General features: G+C 47.1%; 1 pseudogene; it reads right to left on the bottom strand.

Annotated features, from left to right (window-relative positions):
- Positions 1-681: 681 nt before the first annotated feature.
- The window catches only part of LOC125516665, a 45,004-nt pseudogene continuing 24,091 nt past the window's right edge, over positions 682-21,594 (bottom strand).

Genomic DNA, 21,594 nt, shown 5'->3' on the forward strand with positions numbered 1-21,594 from the left:
TGTCGAAGCAAGGAGGAGCAGCGATGGATGGGACGGCCTCGTTCCCGTCCCCAATAAAGCAAGGGGACACCTAAGCGATGCATTAAATGCGCCTTGTCCTATAATACGAGCGATAAGCTCATGGCACTGTGCGCCTTTCCACCTCCCATGTGCCACTGTGGCAGCCCCTTTCGACTATAAAAGGAGGACCATGGCATACTGGAGAAGGATTCAGCCTTTTCGAACCACACACTCACCGCAGCTAGTTTGAGAGCTCAAGAACTCTCTGAAATACACCCACCAAAGCAGGACTAGGGTTTTACGCATCCTCGCGGCCCGAACCTAGGTAAACAATCCTCGTGCTGGTTACTAATCCTGCTCTTCTCACAGCCCCGCTACCCGGCAACCGTAGTAGGGGTTCTTGTGATCCCATAGGTGTCATTCCACACCGACACTGGTTGTCATTAGTGGTGCTAGCATTTTCTTCAGTAGGCCGAGCAGATGCTTCAGCCTGAGGAATTTCTTGTTGCGTTGGAGCTGCAACATTGGTAGTGAATTTTTTAGCTAACTTCACAAACCTGACTGGTGTGTTGGGGTCCTTGTGTGGTAGACATTGAATTCATCACTGAGTCCTTTGATCTCAGTTTGAATAGACAGAAGTTCATCAGATGTCATATTGACAACATTTTTCTTCTGGTGGCGCTATTTCTTGTATTGCGCCTTCTTCAGCTGTCTGGCCTTCTCAAACTTCCATTTCTCTTCATCAATGAAGGCAGTCAACACATGACTTTGACCAGGAGTGAGGTTCATCTCAGGCAGAGGTGTGTTGGGGTCCTTGTGCCATAAGTCGATGAAGTCAAGGATGAACTTCGGATCCAGTATCAATGTCACGTTACTGCCTTTGGCTCTAGCGGCCCTGTGCTGTCTGTCTTTGATGATTTCTTCAAGTTCTTCATCATCAGCTTCATCCCCAGAGGGCGGGACCTGAAAGGCGACCTGCTTCTTTTGAGGACTTGGTCTAGAGCCTCGTCCAGCAGTGCCCTTGGTCTTCAGCAAAGTGGGGCCAATTGAAGAATGCAGAGGAGCTGATGAACTTGCAAAGGCTCCTGAGGCAATAGAGATGCCTATTGTCCTTTGGCACGAGGCGAGATGCGCAGGTGTTGAGGACTTTGACAGAGGAGCTGAGGATTTTGCAACTTGAGGAACCGGGGCGCCTTGAGGAAATGGTCGTGAGGGCTTAGCAGAAGTTGGTCATGAGGGCATTGCAGAGGAGCTTCGCCGTGCGGGCATTGAAGAAGAAGGGGCACTGAGCTTGTGTGTAGGCTTCTTAGGCATAGCCTTCTTCGGCTTGCTAGCAGAGGCCTCAGCAGTGGCAGCAGCAGCAACAGAGTCTTCATTGAATTTCCTCACTGCCTCTTTTGCTACTCTGGCCAACTTAGATTGATGCTTTGCCCATTCATCAGGATAGTCCTCACCGCACTTGAGGCCAGTGGGATCAGCTTCTTGACCAGGTGCCAACGGAGGTCTTGGGCAAGGAGGGTGAAGAGAAAATTTCTTCATATATTTTGGAGTGAGATATCTGTATTCTCTCCATTCTCATGACCATCTCCTCTCTATCCTTTGAATGCACACCTTGCGCTGATTTTTGTCCTCCTTTCCATGTGTGGCCTCATCAGGAGTGCAATAATCCTTGTAAATGTCATCAGGGATCTCAAAAGCTGTGTTGACTTCCAGTTTCTTTCCGTCGGCCATTTTCTTCAGCCGAGGATATTGAACAGTTGAATTCTCTGAAGAGGTATGCAGTTTTTCTTCGAGGAATGCTGCAAATGAGTTAAGTTGATGAGAACCTAGAGATTCAGCAGCAGACATTGTACTTGTGAACAGAGTATGGGTGCGAAGAATTTGGAGAGGTCATATGCGTTCTCAGAAGTTTGTGCAAAAAGAACAAGTTTGAGGAATTTAACCGAATCAGTCTTGAGGAATTTCACTAAGCGTTCTTTGACTTAGGTTCCAGAGTTGTACAGATTTGAAAATCCACACAATTGATGAATCTTGAAGAGAAATGATGCTTAGAGAAACAGATCAAGAATAGATGATATGAGGTGTTTAGTGTGTGAAGATTTGAGGAATAAACACCTTTTGAAGATTTGAAGAAAATATCAGAATCAACAAGGGTAGTAAAGGTAACTTTTAATTACCCTTGACGAAGAACACGGCAAACTATGAAGAGTAGATTTAGAAGCTCGTCAGTTCGGATCTTCCACGCCCTAACTTGGCTGAGGAAGATAGCTACCATGGCGGCGGAGTGAAGACATCCGCAGCCGGCGCGAGTACGACGGCGACGAGGTCGAGGAAGTGAAGCTCTCCCTCACCAGTGACGATGGACGTAGCGGCGTCGCTAGGGTTTGAGAGCTTGAGCGAGGGAGTGAGGTCGAGCGGAGTAAAAACGAAGTGAGGAAGGGAGGGGGTTATTTATAGCCGAAGTGAAAAACTGCTCACCCAAGGAAATTGGACAAACGTGCCCCTGACCCTTCTCATTCGCGTGACATGTGTCACCCAATTACAAAGAGGTGACGATCGTGTGCGATCATGGGTGAATAGAATAATATATCGCGAAAAGGTGGAACGGTTTGAGCGGCAAAAGCCAAAAATTCAGATAAGATAAGTTTAAAGTTCCGTTCGCAAATTCTTCAGCTAACAAGGACACAATGAAGATTTTGAATGAGTTTCAAATAGAACACACATGAAGAATTTGTGAATAGACTGGGTTGAGTTTAGCATAGAGGGGGAAGGGTCCGATCACATTCACTTAGCAGAAAGAGCAACTTGAAGAAATAGCTATAAGTGAATGCTGTAGAGGATGTAAACTCATATATATATATATATATATTGCCAATGAAGAACAACAACAGAGAGAGTGAAGATATTGCAAAGTAGAAGAAAATGAACAACTGAGGAAATTCAAAAACTCAAATTGAAGATTTTCAACTTTTGTTGGTGGCGTGACCCACCGTATAAGAATGATGATTTCAGACACCGCGTACAATTGTCATAGGGTTCTGAGAATCAAATTCTTCACACTTAGAGGGTTAATCTTCATTGATTGAAGAAAAACTTACTTCGTGTGTTGCACATCTAAGTCATCAACTTTCCATAAGTGTTAGGATGTGTGTCCTTTTCAAAGGACATTCGAAGATTCTAAGATATTTAGCTCACACCCCAACTTGCTAAATCCCTTCTCATCCAAGGGCTTTGTGAAGATATCGGCTAGCTGTTCTTCAGTCTTCACATGCTCAATAGCGATGTCGCCCTTCAACACATGATCACGAAGAAAATGATGACGAATTTGAATGTGCTTTGTCTTCGAGTGCTGAACTGGGTTATGAGCAATCTTTATGGCACTCTCATTGTCATAGTAGAGAGGCACATTCTTCATGTTGATGCCGTAGTCCTTGAAGGTTTGCTTCATCCACAGTAATTGAGCACAGCAAGAACCAGAAGCAATGTACTCAGCTTCAGCAGTAAACAGTGATACACAGTTCTGTTTCTTCAAGGATCAATAGACCAAGGATCGTCCGAGGAAATGGCATGTGCCTGATGTTGACTTGTGGTCCACACGATCACCAGCATAGTCAGAATCTGAATATCCAATGAGATCAAAAGCCGAGCCCTTGGGATACCATAATCCAAGTGTTGGCGTGTGAGCTAGATATCGAAGAATATGCTTCACAGCCTTATGGTGTGATTCCTTCGGTGTAGCTTGAAATCAGGCACACATGCAAACACTAAGCATAATATCTGGGCTAGATGCACATAAATACAATAAAGAACCAATCATGGAGCGGTATACCTTTTGATCGAAGTCAATGCCATTTTCATCAGTGCATAGATGGCCATTTGTAGGCATAGGGATTTTGACTCCTTTGCAATCTTGCATGCCGAATTTCCTCAGTACATCCTTGAGGTATTTCTCCTGAGATATGAATATGCCATTGCACTGTTGATGATTCTGAAGACCTAAGAAGAATTTCAATTCTCCCATCATAGACATTTGATATTCTTCACTCATCATATAGGAAAATTCATCACTGTAACGTTGGTCAGTACAGCCGAAAATGAAAGCATCAACATATATTTGGCACACAAACAATTCACCATCATAAGATTTAGTGAAAAGAGTTGGGTCAAGTGAACTGGGTTTGAAGCTTTTCTTCATGAGGAATTCCTTCAAAGTATCATACCACGCCCGAGGGGCCTGCTTGAGGCCATAGAGGGCCTTATTGAGTCTGAAGACTTTGTCAGGATGCTTTGGATCTTCAAAACCTGGGGGTTGAGCAACATATACTTCTTCCTCAAGCTTACCATTGAGGAATGCACTTTTCACATCCATTTGATGTAAGATGATACCATGATGGTTAGCATAAGCAAGCAATATGGGAATAGCCTCAAGTCTAGTAACAGGTGCAAAAGTTTCATCGAAATCAATTCCTTCAACCTATGTGTAGCCTTAGCTACAAGTCATTCCTTATTCCTCACCACAAGGCCATTTTCATATTGCTTGTTGCGGTAGATCCACTTTGTGCCAATGATATTGTGCTTGTGAGGATCTGGACGTTTGACCAATTCCCAGACGTTGTTGAGCTCAAATTGATGTAATTCCTCTTGCATAGCTTGAATCCACTCAGGCTCCAGAAATGCTTCATCTACCTTAGTGGGATCTGTGATAGAGACGAAACCAAAATGCCCACAAAAGTTAGATAAATGTGAAGCTCTTGAGCGTGTGAGAGGACCTGGAATGTTGATGTCACTGATGATTTTCTCAATCTGCACTTCATTTGCAACGCGAGGATGAGCTGGTTATCGTTGAGGAATTTGATCAGCGTTTTCCTCAGCACCATTTTCTTCAGGTGCATCAACATGTCGTTCTTCACGTTCTGGAACAACTTGTTCAGCAAATTCTTCGGTAGGACTGACATCCTCTGTAGCTTTGAACTTAATAGATTCCCCAGGAGGTATTTCATCTGTCACAAGAGGTAGGTGCTCTCTTTGCGAGCCAATAGTTTCATCAAACCGCACATCTACAGTTTCAACAACCTTGTGGTGATAGGTGTTGAAGACTCTGTAGGTGTGCGAGTCCTTACCATAACCAAGCATAAAACCTTCATGCGCTTTCGGTGCAAATTTGATCTCTAATCCAACATTTAGCACTGAAGACTTTGAAATAACTCACATTGGGTTACTTGTCAGTGAGGAGTTCATATGCAGTCTTCTTGAAGAATTTTTGAAGATATACCCTGTTGATGATGTGGCAAGCAGTATCAATTGCCTCAGGCCAGAAGTGAGTAGGCGTCTTGTACTCATCAAGCATAGTGCGAGCCATCTTAACAAGAGTCCTATTCTTGCACTCCACGACGCCATTCTGCTAAGGAGCATATGGAGCAGATAACTCATGAGTATACCAAGTTCATCAAGATAGTCATCAAGACTAGTGTTCTTGAACTCAGTTCCATTGTCACTTCTGATGTGCTTGATCTTCACACCAAAGTTGGTTGAAGCCCTCGAGGAAAATCGTTTGAAGACTTTCTACACTTCAGTTTTGTAAGTGATGATATGCACCCATGTATATCGAGAATAATCATCAACAATGATAAAGCTATATAAAGATGCAACATTAGTAAATGTGGCATAGTGAGTAGGGCCAAATAGATCCATGTGAAGCAATTCAAATGGGCGAGTGGTAGTAATCATGGTCTTTGAGGGATGCTTGGCCTTGGTCATCTTTCCGGCTTCACAAGCTCCACACAAATGGTCCTTGAGGAATTTGACACCCTCGATGCCAATGACATGCTTCTTCTTTGCGAGCGTGTGCAAGTTCCTCATCCCAGCATGACCAACTCAATGATGCCATAGCCAGCCTTCTGAAGCTTTTGCAAGTAGACATGTAGCAAGTTGTGGTCCTATAGAGAAATCACAATATACAAATCTCCCCTCCTAAATCCTTCGAAGACTTTGGAATTGTCAGCTTCCATGATCACAACACAACGATACTTGCCAAAGACAACAACCATATCAAGATCACAAAGCATTGAGACAGACATGAGGTTGAACCCTAAGGACTCAACAAGCATGACTTTGTCCATGTGTTGATCCTTTGATATTGCAACCTTACCTAGACCCAATACCTTGATTTTTTTCCTTTGTCACGTAGGTGATATGCTTCAGATGCGATGGAGATAAGGGAGCGCCCATCAGTAGATTCTTGTCACTGGTCATGTGATTTGTACATCCACTATCGAGGACCCACTCAGTGGCTTTGGGTTGATCATCAGTGAAGCTTACGAACTCATATACTTCATTAGTGAAGAATATGATATCAATTTCATCAAGCAATAGAATAGATAAATGATACGCCTCCAACATACCTATAATTTTTGATTGTTCCATGCTATATTATATCCTGTTTTTGACATTATTGGGCTTTATTATACACTTTTATATTATTTTTGGGACTAACCTATTAACCGGAGGCCCAGCCCAAAATTGTTATTTTTGTGTGCCTATTTTAGGGTTTCGCAGAAAAAGAATATCAAACGGAGTCCAAACGGAATGAAACCTTCGGGAACGTGATTTTTGGAACGAACATGATACACAGGACTTGGACCCTACGTCAAGCAATCAACGAGGAAGGGACGAGGTAGGGGAGCGCGCCTACCCCCCCAGGCGCGCCCTCCATCCTTGTGGGGCCCATGTTGCTCCACCGACATACTCCTTCCTCCTATATATACCTACGTACCCCCAAACTACTAGATACGGAGCCAAAACCCTAATTCCACCGCTGTAACTTTCTCTATCCACGAGATCCCATCTTGGGGCCTTTTCCGGAGCTCCGCCGGAGGGGGTATCGATCACAGAGGGCTTCTACATCAACACCATAGCCTCTCTGATGAAGTGTGAGTAGTTTACTTCAGACCTACGGGTCCATAGTTATTAGCTAGATGGCTTCTTCTCTCTTTTTGGATCTCAATACAAAGTTCTCCCCCTCTCTTGTGGAGATCTATTCGATGTAATCTTCTTTTGTGGTGTGTTTGTTGAGATCGATGAATTGTGGGTTTACGATCAAGTTTATCTATGAACAATATTTGAATCTTCTCTGAATTCTTTTATGTATGATTGGTTATCTTTGCAAGCCTCTTCGAATTATCAGTTTGGTTTAGCCTACTAGATTGATCTTTCTTGCAATGGGAGAAGTGCTTAGCTTTGGGTTCAATCTTGTGGTGTCCTTTCCCAGTGACAGTAGGGGCAGCAAGGCACGTATTATATTGTTGCCATCGAGGATAACAAGATGGGGTTTATATCATATTGCATGAGTTTATCCCTCTACATCATGTCATCTTGCTTAAAGCGTTACTCTGTTCTCTTGAACTTAATACTCTAGATGCATGCTGGATAGCGGTCGATGTGTGGAGTAATAGTAGTAGATGCAAGCAGGAGTCGGTCTACTTGTCTCGGATGTGATGCCTATATACATGATCATACCTAGATATTCTCATAACTATGCTCAATTCCGTCAATTGCTCAACAGTAATCAGTTCACCCACCGTAATACTTATGCTCTCGAGAGAAGCCTCTAGTGAAACCTATGGCCCCTGGGTCTATTTTCCATCATATTAATCTTCCAATACTTAGTTATTTCCTTTTCAATTTATTTTACTTGCATCTTTATTTCACTTTATCATAAAAATACCAAAAATATTATCTTATCATATCTATCAGATCTCACTCTCATAGGTGAACGTGAAGGGATTGACAACGCCTTTTTCGCGTTGGTTGCGAGGAGTTTATTTGTTTGTGTAGGTGCGAGGGACTCGTGCGTGGCCTCTGAGGGAGTCCTGGATTATGGGGTCTCCGGACAGCCGGACTATATCCATTAGACGGACTGTTAGACTATGAAGATACAAGATTGAAGACTTCGTCTCGTGTCCGGATGGGACTCTACTTGGCGTGGAAGGCAAGCTAGGCAACACGGATATGTGTATCTCCTCCTTTGTAACCGACCTTGTGTAACCCTAACCCTCTCCGGTGTCTATATAAACCGGAGGGTTTTAGTCCATAGGACAACATACAATCATACCATAGGCTAGCTTCTAGGGTTTAGCCTCTCTGATGTCGTGGTAGATCTACTCTTGTACTACCCATATCATCAATATTAATCAAGCAAGACGTAGGGTTTTACCTCCATCAAGAGGGCCCGAACCTGGGTAAAACATCGTGTCCCCTGCCTCCTGTTACCATCCGCCTTAGATGCAAAGTTCGGGACCCCCTACCCGAGATCCGCCGGTTTTGACATCGACATTGGTGCTTTCATTGAGAGTTCCTCTGTGTCGTCGCCGTTAGGCTTGACGGCTCCTACTATCATCGATAGCGATGTAGTCCAGGGCGAGACTTTTCTCCCCGGACAGATCTTTGTGTTCGGCGGCTTTGCACTGCGGGCCAATTCGCTTGGCCATCTGGAGCAGATTGAAAGTTACGCCCCTGGCCACCAGGTCAGGTTTGGAATCTTAAAATACACGACCGATATCCGCAGAGACTTGATCTTTGACGGATTCGAGCCTCTGCCTTGTGCGTCACGCGGTCACGATGAGTACGATTTAGCTCTACCATCAGACAGTGCTAAGGAGATCGCACCGGCAGCCGCTTCGACCCTCAATTCGGAGCCAGCTGCGCCTTCCGCGGACGGGTGGATGGACGCTGCCATGGAGGCCTTACCCTCAGCGGCGATCGAGCCGAACATCGACCTTACCTTACACGAGAGCCGTGTTGTTAAACTGCCGGATCCTTCTCCGGCCACGGACTCTGAACCGCCTGCGCCCGTTCCTATCGAATCTGGCTGGGCGCCGATCATGGAGTTTAGCTCCGCGGATATCTTTTAGCACTCGCCCTTCGGCGATATACTGAACTTATTAAGGTCTCTCTCCTTGTCAGGAGGATCCTGGCCGAACTATGTCCGGCAGGACTGGGATGCGGACGGCGAAGAAATTCGCGGCCCACCCACCACCTACTTAGTAGCCATAGTCGATGACTTAACCGACATGATCGACTTGGACTCTGAAGATATCAACGGTATGGACGACGATGCGGGAGACGAAGAGGAACCACTGCCCACAGGGCACTGGATAGCCACCTCATCATACGATATATACATGGTGGATACACCCAAATAAGGCAATGGCGACGAGACAGCGGAGGATGACCCCTCCAAGAAGCAACCCAAGCGCTGACGTCAGTGGCGCCGCTCTAAGTCCCGCCAAGGCAAAAGTGGTGATACCGGCACAGGAGGTAATAACACTCTGGATAGTGTCGAAGACAACAACAACCCCCTCTAGCAAGATTTAGAGCAGGAGGATGGAGGAGCCAGCCCTCCTAAGAGAGCGGCAGATGGAGAGGCGGAGGATGATAATTACATGCCCCTCTCCGAAGACAAGGCAAGCCTCGGCGATGACGAATTCGCCGTGCTAGAGGATCCCGTCGAACTAGAGCGCTTAAAGTGCCGGCTTATGGCCATGACAAATAGCCTTAAGAAAAAGCATCAACAACTTCAAGCTGATCAAGATCTGCTAGCTGACAGATGGACTGAAGTCCTCGCGGCCAAGGAATATAAACTCGAGTGCCCCTCCAAGAGTTACCCAAAATGCAGGTTGCTACCTCGACTGTTGGAAGAAGCATATGACACGGCTGACCGGCCACCTCGTGGCCGTGATAGAGAGGCATTCCAGCCAAAAGCTCAGCCTGCACCCCGACGCCATTCAAATAAAAAAGCATGGGGAAACACGCCAGACCTACGAGGCGTATTGGAGGACAAAGCAAAACATGCAAGATCGATCTACGGATCACGAGGGTGCGCCACTATGCGAGACGATAAACGTCACGCCAGATACAGTAAAAGTAAATCTGGCCGGGCTGAACATAGCGGGCAAGACCCATTCGAGCTGCGTCGCGATATAGCCCAATACAGAGGCGCCACACACGCCTTATGCTTCACAGACGAAGTAATGGATCATCAAATCCCAGAAGGTTTCAAACCTGTAAATATTGAATCATACGACGGCACAACAGATCCTACGGTATGGATCAAGGATTTCCTCCTCCACATCCACATGGCCCGCGGTGATGACTTACACGCCATCAAATACCTCCCACTAAAGCTCAAGGGACCAGCGCATCATTGGCTTAACAGCTTGCCAGCAGAGTCCATCAGCTGTTGGGAAGATCTGGAAGCCGCATTCCTCGACAACTTTCACGGCACTTATGTGCGACCACCAGATACCGATGACTTGAGCCACATAATTCAGCAGCCAGAATAATCGGTTAGGCAATTCTGGACCCGGTTCCTAACAAAGAAAAATCAAATCATCGACTGTCCGGATGCAGAGGCTCTAGCAACTTTCAAACACAACATCCGCGATGAGTGGCTAGCCTGGCACCTTGGTCAGGAAAAGCCGAAATCTATGGCAGCCCTCACGACACTCATGACCCGCTTTTGTGCGGGAGAAGACAGCTGGCTGGCTCGCAGTAACAATATGTCAAAGAACCATGGTACTTCGGATACCAAGGACGGCAATAGTAGGTCACGTCGCAACAAACATAAGCGCCACATTAACAGCGATAATACTGAGGATACGACAGTCAATGCCGGATTCAAAGGCTCTAAACCTGGTCAGCGGAAAAAGCCATTCAAACAAAGTACGCCGGGCCCGTCCAGTTTGGACCGTATACTCGATCGCTCGTGTCAAATACACGGCACCCCAGACAAGCTAGCCAATCACACCAACAGGGATTGTTGGGTGTTCAAGCAGGCCGACAAGTTAATTGCCGAAAACAAGGATAAGGGCCACATAGCGATGACGAGGAGGAGCCCCGAAAGCCACACACCGGAGGATAGAAGAGGTTTCCCCCACAAGTGCGGACGGTGAACATGATATACACAACCCACATCCCCAAGAGGGAGCGGAAGCGTGCGCTCAGGGACGTATAAGCGTTGGAGCCAGTCACCCCAAAGTTCAACCCATGGTCCTCCTGTCCGATCACCTTCGATCGCAGGGACCACCCCACTAGTATCCGTCATGGCGGATTTGCCGCACTGGTCCTAGACCCAATCATTGACGGATTTCACCTCACTCGAGTCCTTATGGATGGCGGCAGCAGCCTGAACCGGCTTTACCAGGTGTCACATCCCTGTGTTAGTCATGCATTAGGATTGGTTGAACCTGTGCATCATGTTTAAATTCCCAGAAAACTGAAATGGGGATGACAGAACCCCCAACACCCCCCTGGAACAACTAGGGTTTACTAAAAACTTTTTCAATGAACCTGAAATGCCCTTCTAAAAAGCCCACCCTTTTTGTTTTGGGCTAAAACCTTTGACAAAAATGGTGCACATTTTTCTAGGACATCTTAAGGTCATTGGATTAATTCCTATAGTATTTGCATTTGGGCATTTAAATGCTATAAAATATTTTAAATGCTCAAATAATCATAAACTAAAATGTTTGCTGTTGGATATATTCTAAGCAGTAGCCATGATTAATTTTATGATTTTTGGAAACGCCCTGGCATTTTTAATAAAGCCATGAAGTTACAGAAATAATAGAATAAATGAAAAAACAGAAAGGAGAGAGAGAACAGATACTTACCTGGCGCAGCCCACCTAACCCACCAGCCGGCCCACCTAGCTGGCCCGGCCCAGCAGCCGCTCCACGCAGCTGCTTTGCCTAGCCAGTGAGGCCAGTAGGTGCTCGATGGCGAGCACAGGAGCTCGCCATGCCACCTCCCTGCTTCCATGTTCACCTGGCCACCGCCTCGACGCCGCGAACGCCTCCACGTCGTGCACCGAAGCCCCTGGACACGCTCATTCGTCCCCAACGCCTCTCCCTCGCCGTTCCCCACCATGGCCGACGCCCCTGCCGCCGCACCGTCGTCATAGCCGCGCCCTCCGTCGTCCTCGCGCCGTCATCGTAGCCGCGCCCTCCGTCGTCCTCGCGCCGTGCCATCGTGTCCACGAGCTCCGCCATCGTCGACTACATCGAGCAGGCCGAGCCCCGAGCGCTCGCCCACTCTGGAATCGCCCTGACCCCGTCTTCCCCAACTTCGGCCGCCGGAGATCCCCTTTGCCGTCCCTGCCGCATCAGCTCATCCCCGACCTCGCCGACTGCCTCGACGTGACCCCCGTGAGCTCAGCCACCTCCCCACCCTCTCCGTTTCCTCTCTCGAGCCCCGTAGCGACTGCACGTAGCTCAACCGCACGTGCCGCCGCGGAGCTCGTCGCCGACAAGGCTCCGGCCACCCAATGGCCGCGCCACCCTGTCCACTAGCCCTACCGCACCCCCAGGAGCTCAACGCACTAAGCCATGCGCCTCTCCGTGCCTCCTAGCGACTAGTTCGACCTCACCCGAGCTCCGGCCGCCGCCAAGGTCGACGCCGGCGACGTTTCCGGCCACCCCAGCTCAACCCACTGCCACCACTCGACGCGGCTCACTCCCCGCATCACGTAGATGGTTTCCGCCGTCCTTTTGGTCGCCGGAGTGCAAAAACCGCACCTCTCCGCCGTCCCTGGCCCTGCCGGCGACGAGCCCCGGGTCAACTCTGGCGAGTTTGACCCGGGTTAACCCTAGTTTGACTTCCCCTGACTCACTGACGTGTGGGCCCGAGGCCACTAATTAAGCTAGGTTAGTATTAGTTTAACACTAACTAATTTTAGTTAGTTTAGGACACTGACATGTGGGCCCAGGCCCCACTGACAGTTAATTAGTACTAACTTAATCCTGTTAGTTAGCTGAGTCACTGACAGACAGGGCCCATCAGTCAGGTTTGACTGGCCCTGGCGCCTTTGATTCGCTGACGTCACAATGACACAATGCTGACGCAGTAAATCCTTTTCTGGATTTATTCTTTAATAGGAAATTCCAGAAAATAGCCAAAACTTCTAAAAATCATAGAAAATCAACCATAGCTCCAAATCAAACAAATTATATATGAAAAATGATTAGAAAAATTCAATCTATCCATCTGTAATGGTTTCATGCATGACAAAACAACTTAACCTTGCTGTTTAAGCAAATAAGATAATGCACTAATAAGACTATGTTAAATGAACTAACATTTGAATCTTTGATTCTAATGAGTTCATTCCCTTATGTTTTACCTTGCATTAGGCCAAGACACATTCATTTTGCCATGTCATAGCATGCATCATATTGTTGCATATTGTCATGTGTTGATTATGTTCGGTGTATCTTTCGTGGTAGGTTCTGCCTCCGAGGATAACCCCGAGTATCCGTCTGAAGGGCAGTACCCTACTACCACTACATCAGGCAAGCAACCCATTGATCATTCCGATACAAACCCATGTTCTCGCTTCTGCTCTTGTTTACTGCATTAAGACAACGCGATTCAAACTGATGTGTGCTACGGTAGTTGAACCCTTATCCTCCGCATGACCTGTCATTGCCACAGTAACTAGATGAAACCCACTAGCATGTGTAGGAGTTGATTGAGCCATGTATGTGTTTCCTACCTTGCTATGCCTGCTATGCTTAGAGTTGTGTCAGGTCTGGTTCATCTGGGTGATGGGCTAGAGTGAAATGGTTATGTCGGTAATGTGAGGGATGTGTTGAACATGATTTGGTAAAGGTAACGATGAGAGGCCATGTAGGAGTACATGGTGGGTTGTTTCATTGAGGCCATCCCTAAGAACTGAGATCTGTATGTGTGATTTAAGATTCAGTTACTACCATACATTGGGCCCGAAACCAATGCACCCTCTCGGCTTCTTAATCACCCTAGTACTCTGTCCAGGAGTTGCAATTAGTTTCTGGTGTTTGTAGGTTATGTGTTGGCGGCTGTGCGTAACGCTGACCCTAGGGGTGGGCTATGTTGCGGTAGATACACCGTGGCCGAGTATGCCGGGCGCCTGTTTGGCGTCTCGGGACCCTGTTCACATCGTTCGGGGCCGTATGTGGAAACCTCGGCCGGACTCCCTGCGGATGGAACCTGGATAGGCGATAAACCTGGACTAGAGACTTGAGTGTTTAGGTAGGCCGTGGCCGACACCCTCGTTGGGTTTTCGCTTGAAGGTTGCCGAGTACATGTCGTGTAAACGGCGGTAAGTGGTGAAGCGTGTATGAAGAAGTACACCCCTACAGGGTTAACATCATCTATTCGAATAGCCACGTCCGCGATAAAGGACTACTTGGTTTCCTATACAGTTCATAGACAAGTTAATGGATACTACTAAAAGACTCAAGATAAGTGTGAGTACCGAGGATGGCCCTCTCGTAGGATGACGAGGGAGGATCCTCGATGGAGTATTGTGTTGGTGAGTAGTGGACTCGTGTGCGAAAACTATTTTACTAGTGGAGTTCCATAGGATAGCTTAGCCAAGAGTCAAAGTTGGCTTGCTGCAATAACTCCACCACCTTCTTGAGAATGAGCATGTATAGTAGGTTCTGATGTAGACTTGCTGAGTACCTTTGTACTCATGTTTGCTTAATTACTATTTTCAGACGACAACACCGGCCCCTCCGATGGTTTTTATGTAGACCTCGACGTCGATGAGTGACTTGCCACCCAGGTGGTGATCCTGGCCATGGAGGACCCTATGTAGATAGACAGGCTTCGAGAAGCCTTCTTTCTTTCTGGTGTCTGTACTCAGACTATTTGCTTCCGCATGTGCTTGTATGCTTGTATGACTTGAGTGTCGGCTCATGTGACTCCTACCTGTATGAACATGTTATGTATGGCTCTCTGGAGCCTTTAAATAAAGTACTTGAGTTGTATTTGCACATATCGAGCATATTGTGTGTATGATTGAAATGCTTGGTATGTGTGGGATCCGACAATCTAGTTGTTTATCCTTGGCAGCCTTTCTTATGGGGAAATGTAGTCTAGTGTTCCTCGAGCCATAGTAGTCCGCTACAGCCCAGTTCACCGGAGTCCTGCTAGCCCAGCACTACTGCTCAGGACACTTGACTGGCCGGCATGTGTTTCACTTCATTCCTATGTCTGTCCCTTCGTTGAAATGTCACGCGGTGACTTCCAGAGTCCTTCCTAGCCTGCTACAGCCCGGGTTCCCCGGAGTCCTGTTAGCCTAGTGCTACAGCCTGGATTCACTCGCTGATGACCGACATGCTCGATGTGATTCATATGGATGCTAGCGACACTATCATATACGTGAGCCAAAAGGCACAAACGGTCCCGGACCATGGTAAGGCGACACCCGTGGGGATACCATGCGTGCGGCCGCAATGTGATATGAGGTGTTACCGACTAGATCGATGTGACTTGGAATCGGGGTCCTGACACCAGGACACAGTGCGCAAAATGGGTATAGATCCCTCAAGGATCAAACCCACAAAAACGACCTTTAAAGGCGTCATTCCAGGTGTAGAGGCCCATTGCACAGGCTCAATTACACTGGAAGTGGTCTTCGGATCCCTGGATAACTTCCGAAGCAAAGAGTTAATCTTCGATATAGTCCCGTTCCGTAGTGGTTATCATGCACTGCTCGGGCGAACCGCATTTGCGAGATTCAATGCGGTACCGCATTATGCATACCTCAAGCTCAAGATGCCAGGACCTCGTGGGGTTATTACAGTCAATGGAAACACATAGCGCTCTCTCCGAACGGAAAAGCACACTGCGGCCCTCGCAGCAGAAGCGCAAAGCAGCCTCTCAAGGCAATCCACCAGTTCGGCGTTTCAAGACCCGGACACCTTCAAGCGCGCTCGGAGTAATCGGCAACTAGACCACCTGGCACGATCTGAGCTCGTGTAGAAATGCGGCCCCACCCCAGTCCCAGCCAAACGGCGAAACTCGTGCCACGCGTACATAATTACGCATTAAAAATACCATGGGCACAGGTGGGGAGGGGGGCACAACTGCGGCACGCCCCAAGACGCGGCTTAAACAGCACTAGGGGCTTCCCGCTTTGTTATTTTTCTCTTTTTCAGGACCTTAATCTCTGGAAACCCTATCCGGCAGCATGATTGCCGAACACATGATGCAACAACCAAGGAGGCAGAAAGCTACATCACACCATGGAATTCCCAGGTGGATTACGATAATGAGCGAAATATTTGCTTTAATACTATTCCTCAGCTTGCCCTTGGAAGGGACATAGTCCTACTTTTGGCTTATCGCACTATGTGTATCATTCGCTTTAACGCACCTTTTTGAATAAACAATGCATAACATTACAACTATTATGGCATTCTTGTTATATATATGTGTGTGTTCATTAATGACGCCTTGCAACCGTACACTTTGGTACAACCAATACACCAAGGGCTTAAGTACCCACAATATGGTGTGAGAAGTCCGAACACTTTCACAAGTGCGGCACCCCGAACTTATAGCATTATATGCATCAGCTCCGAATCATGTCTTCGGTCAAATGTTGGGTTTGCCCGGCTCCTATGTTTTGGTACCTTACGTTCTGCTCTATCGGCTAAGGTAGCGCTACGAGACCTACTGCGATTGTGCCCCGGTTCTGCTGGGCTAAGCACCTCAGTAGAGAAAGCTAAAACTGACTATCATGATAAGGCAAGAGACTGGTCTGTGGGATCGAAAGTATGTCTAGAGGGGGGTGATTAGACTACTTGACCAAATAAAAACTTAACCTTTTCCCAATTTTAGTTCTTGGCAGATTTTAGCTATTTTAGGACAAGTCAAGCAATCATCACACAATTCAAGCAAGAATGCAAAGAGTATATAGGCAGCGGAAACTAAAGCATGCAACTTGCAAGAATATAAAGGGAAGGGTTTGGAGATTTCAAACGCTATTGGAGACACAGATGTTTTTCCCGTGGTTCGGATAGGTGGTGCTATCCTACATCCACGTTGATGGAGACTTCAACCCACGAAGGGTAACGGTTGCGCGAGTCCACACAGGGCTCCACCCAAGGGCAACGGTTGCGCGAGTCCACGAAGGGCTCCACCCACGAAGGGTCCACGAAGAAGCAACCACCCACGAAGGGTCCACGAAGTAGCAACCTTGCCTCACTAGCGGTAGATCTTCATGAAGTAGGCGATCTCCTTGCCCTTACAAACTCCTTGGTTCACTCCACAATCTTGTCGGAGGCTCCCAAGTGACACCTAGCCAATCTAGGAGACACCACTCTCCAAGAAGTAACAAATGGTGTGTAGGTAATGAACTCCTTGCTCTTGTGCTTCAAATGATAGTCTCCCCAACACTCAACTCTCTCTCATAGGATTTGGATTTGGTGGAAAGAAGATTTGAGTGGAAAGCAACTTGGGAAGGCTAGAGATCAAGATTCATATGGTAGGAATGGAATGTCTTGATCTCAACACATGAGTAGGTGGTTCTCTCTCAGAACAAATGAGTTGGAATGGTGTGTGTGTTCTGATGGCTCTCTCTTTTAATGAGAAAGAGGTGGAGGGGTATATATAGCCTCCACATAAAATCCAACCATTACACAGTTTTCCAATCTCGGTGGGACCGAATCATAAAACTCGGTCGGACCGAAAATGTAAACCTAGTGACCGTTAGGAATTTCGGTGGGACTGACATGCAACTCGGTAGGACCGATTCGGTTAGGGTTTGGGCATAACGTAATCTCGGTGAGACCGATCACACAAACTCGGTGAGACCGAGTTTGGTAATTAGCTAACCAGAGAGTTGGTCAGGCAAACTCGGTGGGACTGATTTGCTTTTTCGGTGGGACCGAGTGAAACTCGGTGAGACCGAAAAGTTACAAAGGGGAAACACTGAGTTTACATTGCAATCTCGGTGGGACCGATTCGCTCTTTCGGGAGGACCGAAACGTTACGAAAGGGAAACAGAGAGTTTGCAACCCCATCTCGGTGGGACCGAGAACCTTATCAGTAGGACCGAATTGCTAGGGTTTGGCAGTGGCTAATGACAAGTGAAACTCGGTGGCGCCGGATAGGAAAAATCGGTAGGACCGAGTTTGGCTTAGAGTTTAGGTCATATGTGGATATGGGAAAGTAGTTGAGGGTTTTGGAGCATATCATTAAGCACATGAAGCAAGAGGCTCATTAAGCAACACCTCATCCCTCCTTAATAGTATTGGCTTTTCCTATGGACTCAATGTGATCTTTGATCACTAAAATATAAAATGAAGAGTCTTGAGCTTGTGAGCTTGAGCCAATCCATTATCCTTAGCATTTTGAGGGTTCCACTTTCATATCCATGCCATGCCAATCATTGAGCTTTCCTGAAATAATCATCTTGGAATAGCATTAGCTCAATGAGCTATATGTTGTTATGAATTACCAAAACCACCTAGGGATAGTTGCACTTTCAATCTCCCCCTTTTTGGTAATTGATGACAACATATAGATCAAAGCTTCGACAAATGATAATAAGCATGAAATATATCGTCGCTTTGAGAAGTATGTGATAAGTAAGAGCTCCCCCTAAATTTGTGCATATTTAAAATTTGCTTTGGACTGCAAATGCACAAAGAGTTAGAATCATGGGTTACTCTTCCATGTCACATAGATCTTGGTGGAGCGCTCAAAATGATAGGAATGAAATACATGCACTCATCACCAAGAATAGTGAATGATCACAAATGATAGATAGAATGATAATATCTAAGCAAGAATTAAGCAAACATTAAGTGTAGCTTATGATCAAACACATGATCATCGATGTCTCACAAATAATGACATAGTATCAAGCACTCAAAGGCAAACAAAGTTCGAAAAACCACCAAATAAAGCAAGAGAGAAAAGCAACACTCTCTCTCTCTCGAAGCCTATGATCTATACATCTTCTCCCCCTTTGGCAACAAGTTACCAAAAAGTTCCTAGAAAATGCATAGTGCTAAGTCGTCGCTCAGGCTTGATCTTCAGGTGGTGGTGGAGTCCGAATCACTCCAAGGACGAAGGCTTCTGTAGATGCTGAAGTAGTCGCTGGAGTTGGAGTTGAGGTAGACGCTGGAGCTGAGGCTGTAGCTGGTGCTGAGGTGGTGGCTTTGGTGTTAGCGACTAGCAGTGCAGACGACCTCGGGCCTCGTGGCACTCTAGAAAAAGCATGAGTTGTGGTCCTGCCTCTCCTCTCATTCATGTCCTCCTGGAGCTGCTCCACTACAGACTGAACTTCTGTTACCTTGACATCCAAGTCATAGAACTTCTGTTCCATGATCCTCTCTAGGCTCTGCTGATTTTTAGTGAGGTTGGCTAGACTCTGCTCAAGTCTCAGCAAGGATGCAATCAAGTAACTGAGCTGCTCTTGTTTGGTCTTTAAGAAGTACTCAGATGCCTCCTCTTGAGTAGGCATCCTGGTAGCTTTTTCCTTCTTCGCCTTCTCCTTCTTTGAAAATGCTTGTGCAGACGATGGCTCATTCTCTGTCATCACAACTTCATTGTTCTCAAATTCTGGATGGATGGGCAGGTGTTCCTTATCCAACGGTATATGCCCGTGCCCATCTTGGAGTTGATGAGCTCCTGGATCTGAGGGCATATCCACAGCTCCTCTTCTGATCTGCAGCTGTCCTTTTGATCGTTTCAACTATGAGACTCATGACCTTGAATTTCTGAGGCACGTCAAAAACATGAAGCAAGTTGATCGCGTGACCTCTGATCATCTTGTGATCTCTAGACTTGGGCAGAAGGGTGTGCCTTAGGATCCAGTTGATCGTAGGCAATCCTGAGAGCAGATAGTGCACTAACCCAAACTTGAATGTGTCAAGAGCTTCATTGGGGATTTCCTTGTACATGTTGGACATGGAGTTATGGTCCATTTTCTTCTTGGCATAGATGTCCAAGTCCTCATCTTGCACTTCTGGGGCATTGATGATCTGTGCCCACTCAGCCACTGTAGATTGGTACCTTGTACCCTCTAACATCCATGTGATCCTCCCGTCTGGATAAAAGTGAGCTGTGGAGTAGAACTGCATGATGAGTTCCTCGTTCCACTTTGTGAGCTTCTGCCCAACAAAGTCCTCTACTCCACACGCTCTTAAGCTGTCCTGAACTCCTGGGAAGTACTCCTCATTCTCTTTGATGTAGGTCCAGTCGACCCATCTCATGTCACAAACGATTGGCTTCTTGTCAAGCAAAACAGTCTCATAAAAGTCTTGTTGCTCCTTGGTGTGAAACCTGTAATCCACGGCATTCCTTCTCCTAGAAGGATACGGGTCTGCTTCTCTCCATTTCCTGAGCCCTGAATCTCTCCTGAGCTTCATGTCCTCAGCCACAGGATGAGCATCGTTGTGGTCTGGGATCTTGGGCTTGAGCTTCCGGAGGACACTCTCTTCCTCTTCTTCAATAGCTTCAGGCACTGGGGCCTTGTTCTTTTCTGCAGCAGGTATACTCCTTGTGTTTCTCTTGGGTGCTGTCTTAGGCTTTGGAGCTGGCTTGGCCTTGGAAGCAGCTCCCCCTGACCTTATGGCATCTCCCATGAGTTTGGGTGCCTTGGGCGCTAGTGCAGCTGCCTCTTCTTCCTCCTCCTCTTCTACCATGATGGAGGCTCTCCCAAGCACTTTGGCTACAGTCTTTTTCACTCTTTCTTTCCTCTTCTTGCCCTCAGCTGCAACAGGCTCAATGGGAGCAGGTGCAGGCTTCTCAGTTGAGGCTCTAGCCTTTGACATTGGCTGCCTCCCTGCTGGCCTCTTGATTTTCAGGCCTGGCTTTGAGCCTTGAGCTAGCTCAACCCTTTTGGAAGTGGCCTCTTCCTCTACCACATAGTCTTCATCCTCAGAATCAGACGTTCTCTTCTTTCTTTGACGTGTGGCAGCCTTAGGCAGATTGCTGGGGGTGCTCCTGCTGCCATCATCAGAAGAACTTGAGGGGCTAGTGCCCTCACTCATGACAACTTGCTGCTCTAAGAGGTTTTGGCTGTCACTTTGATCAGACATGTTGCTCACTGACTGCTGACCCTGTGAATAGATTATGGATAAGATAGAGTGGATGAGCATCACAAAAAGCAGAGATTTTTGCAAAAGATTAATTCAAAAACATAGTTTTAGTTTTCCACAGAAAGCATCTCGGATCTACTGATTTTCAAACTCGGTGACACCGAAGTAGTTTTGGCACCAGAACTGGTGAACTCGGTCAGACCGAGTCACAGTTCGGTGGCACCGAGATTGCTAGGGTTTCATAGAATTCCAAAATCGGTCACACCGATAAGTTATTCTCGGTCAGACCGAGTTTCACTTGTGCAATGGCAAAAGCCAGATCGGTGGGACCGAGTTTTTCAACTCGGTGGGTCCGAGATGGTTTCGGCGGAAACCTAAACCTAGAATTTTCGAATTAAACCTAATCTATGAGCGTTTTGACTGGATAGGAGTTTATCAAACGTGGCAAGAATCATGATGATCACAATGTGCTAGGAATCAGATTGAGGAATAGCACAATGATCAAGTCCATACCCTAGTTCGGCGTGGACTTGCTACGGCGGCAACGGCGGGGCAGAAATCTGTTGACGGCGGCGAAGACCAGCGACTGGAGGCTGCTGGCGGCGAGGAAACAATCCGGAGACCTCGGGGGCAGAGCAGGCTATCGCGCGGGCGAGGAGGTTTCGGAGAAATTTCCAAAATTCTGCCCGTCACTATACATAGCCCGACCCTGTTG

The sequence above is a fragment of the Triticum urartu genome, chromosome 6 (genome assembly GCF_003073215.2).
Source record: "Triticum urartu cultivar G1812 chromosome 6, Tu2.1, whole genome shotgun sequence".
Taxonomy (NCBI): Eukaryota; Viridiplantae; Streptophyta; class Magnoliopsida; order Poales; family Poaceae; genus Triticum; species Triticum urartu.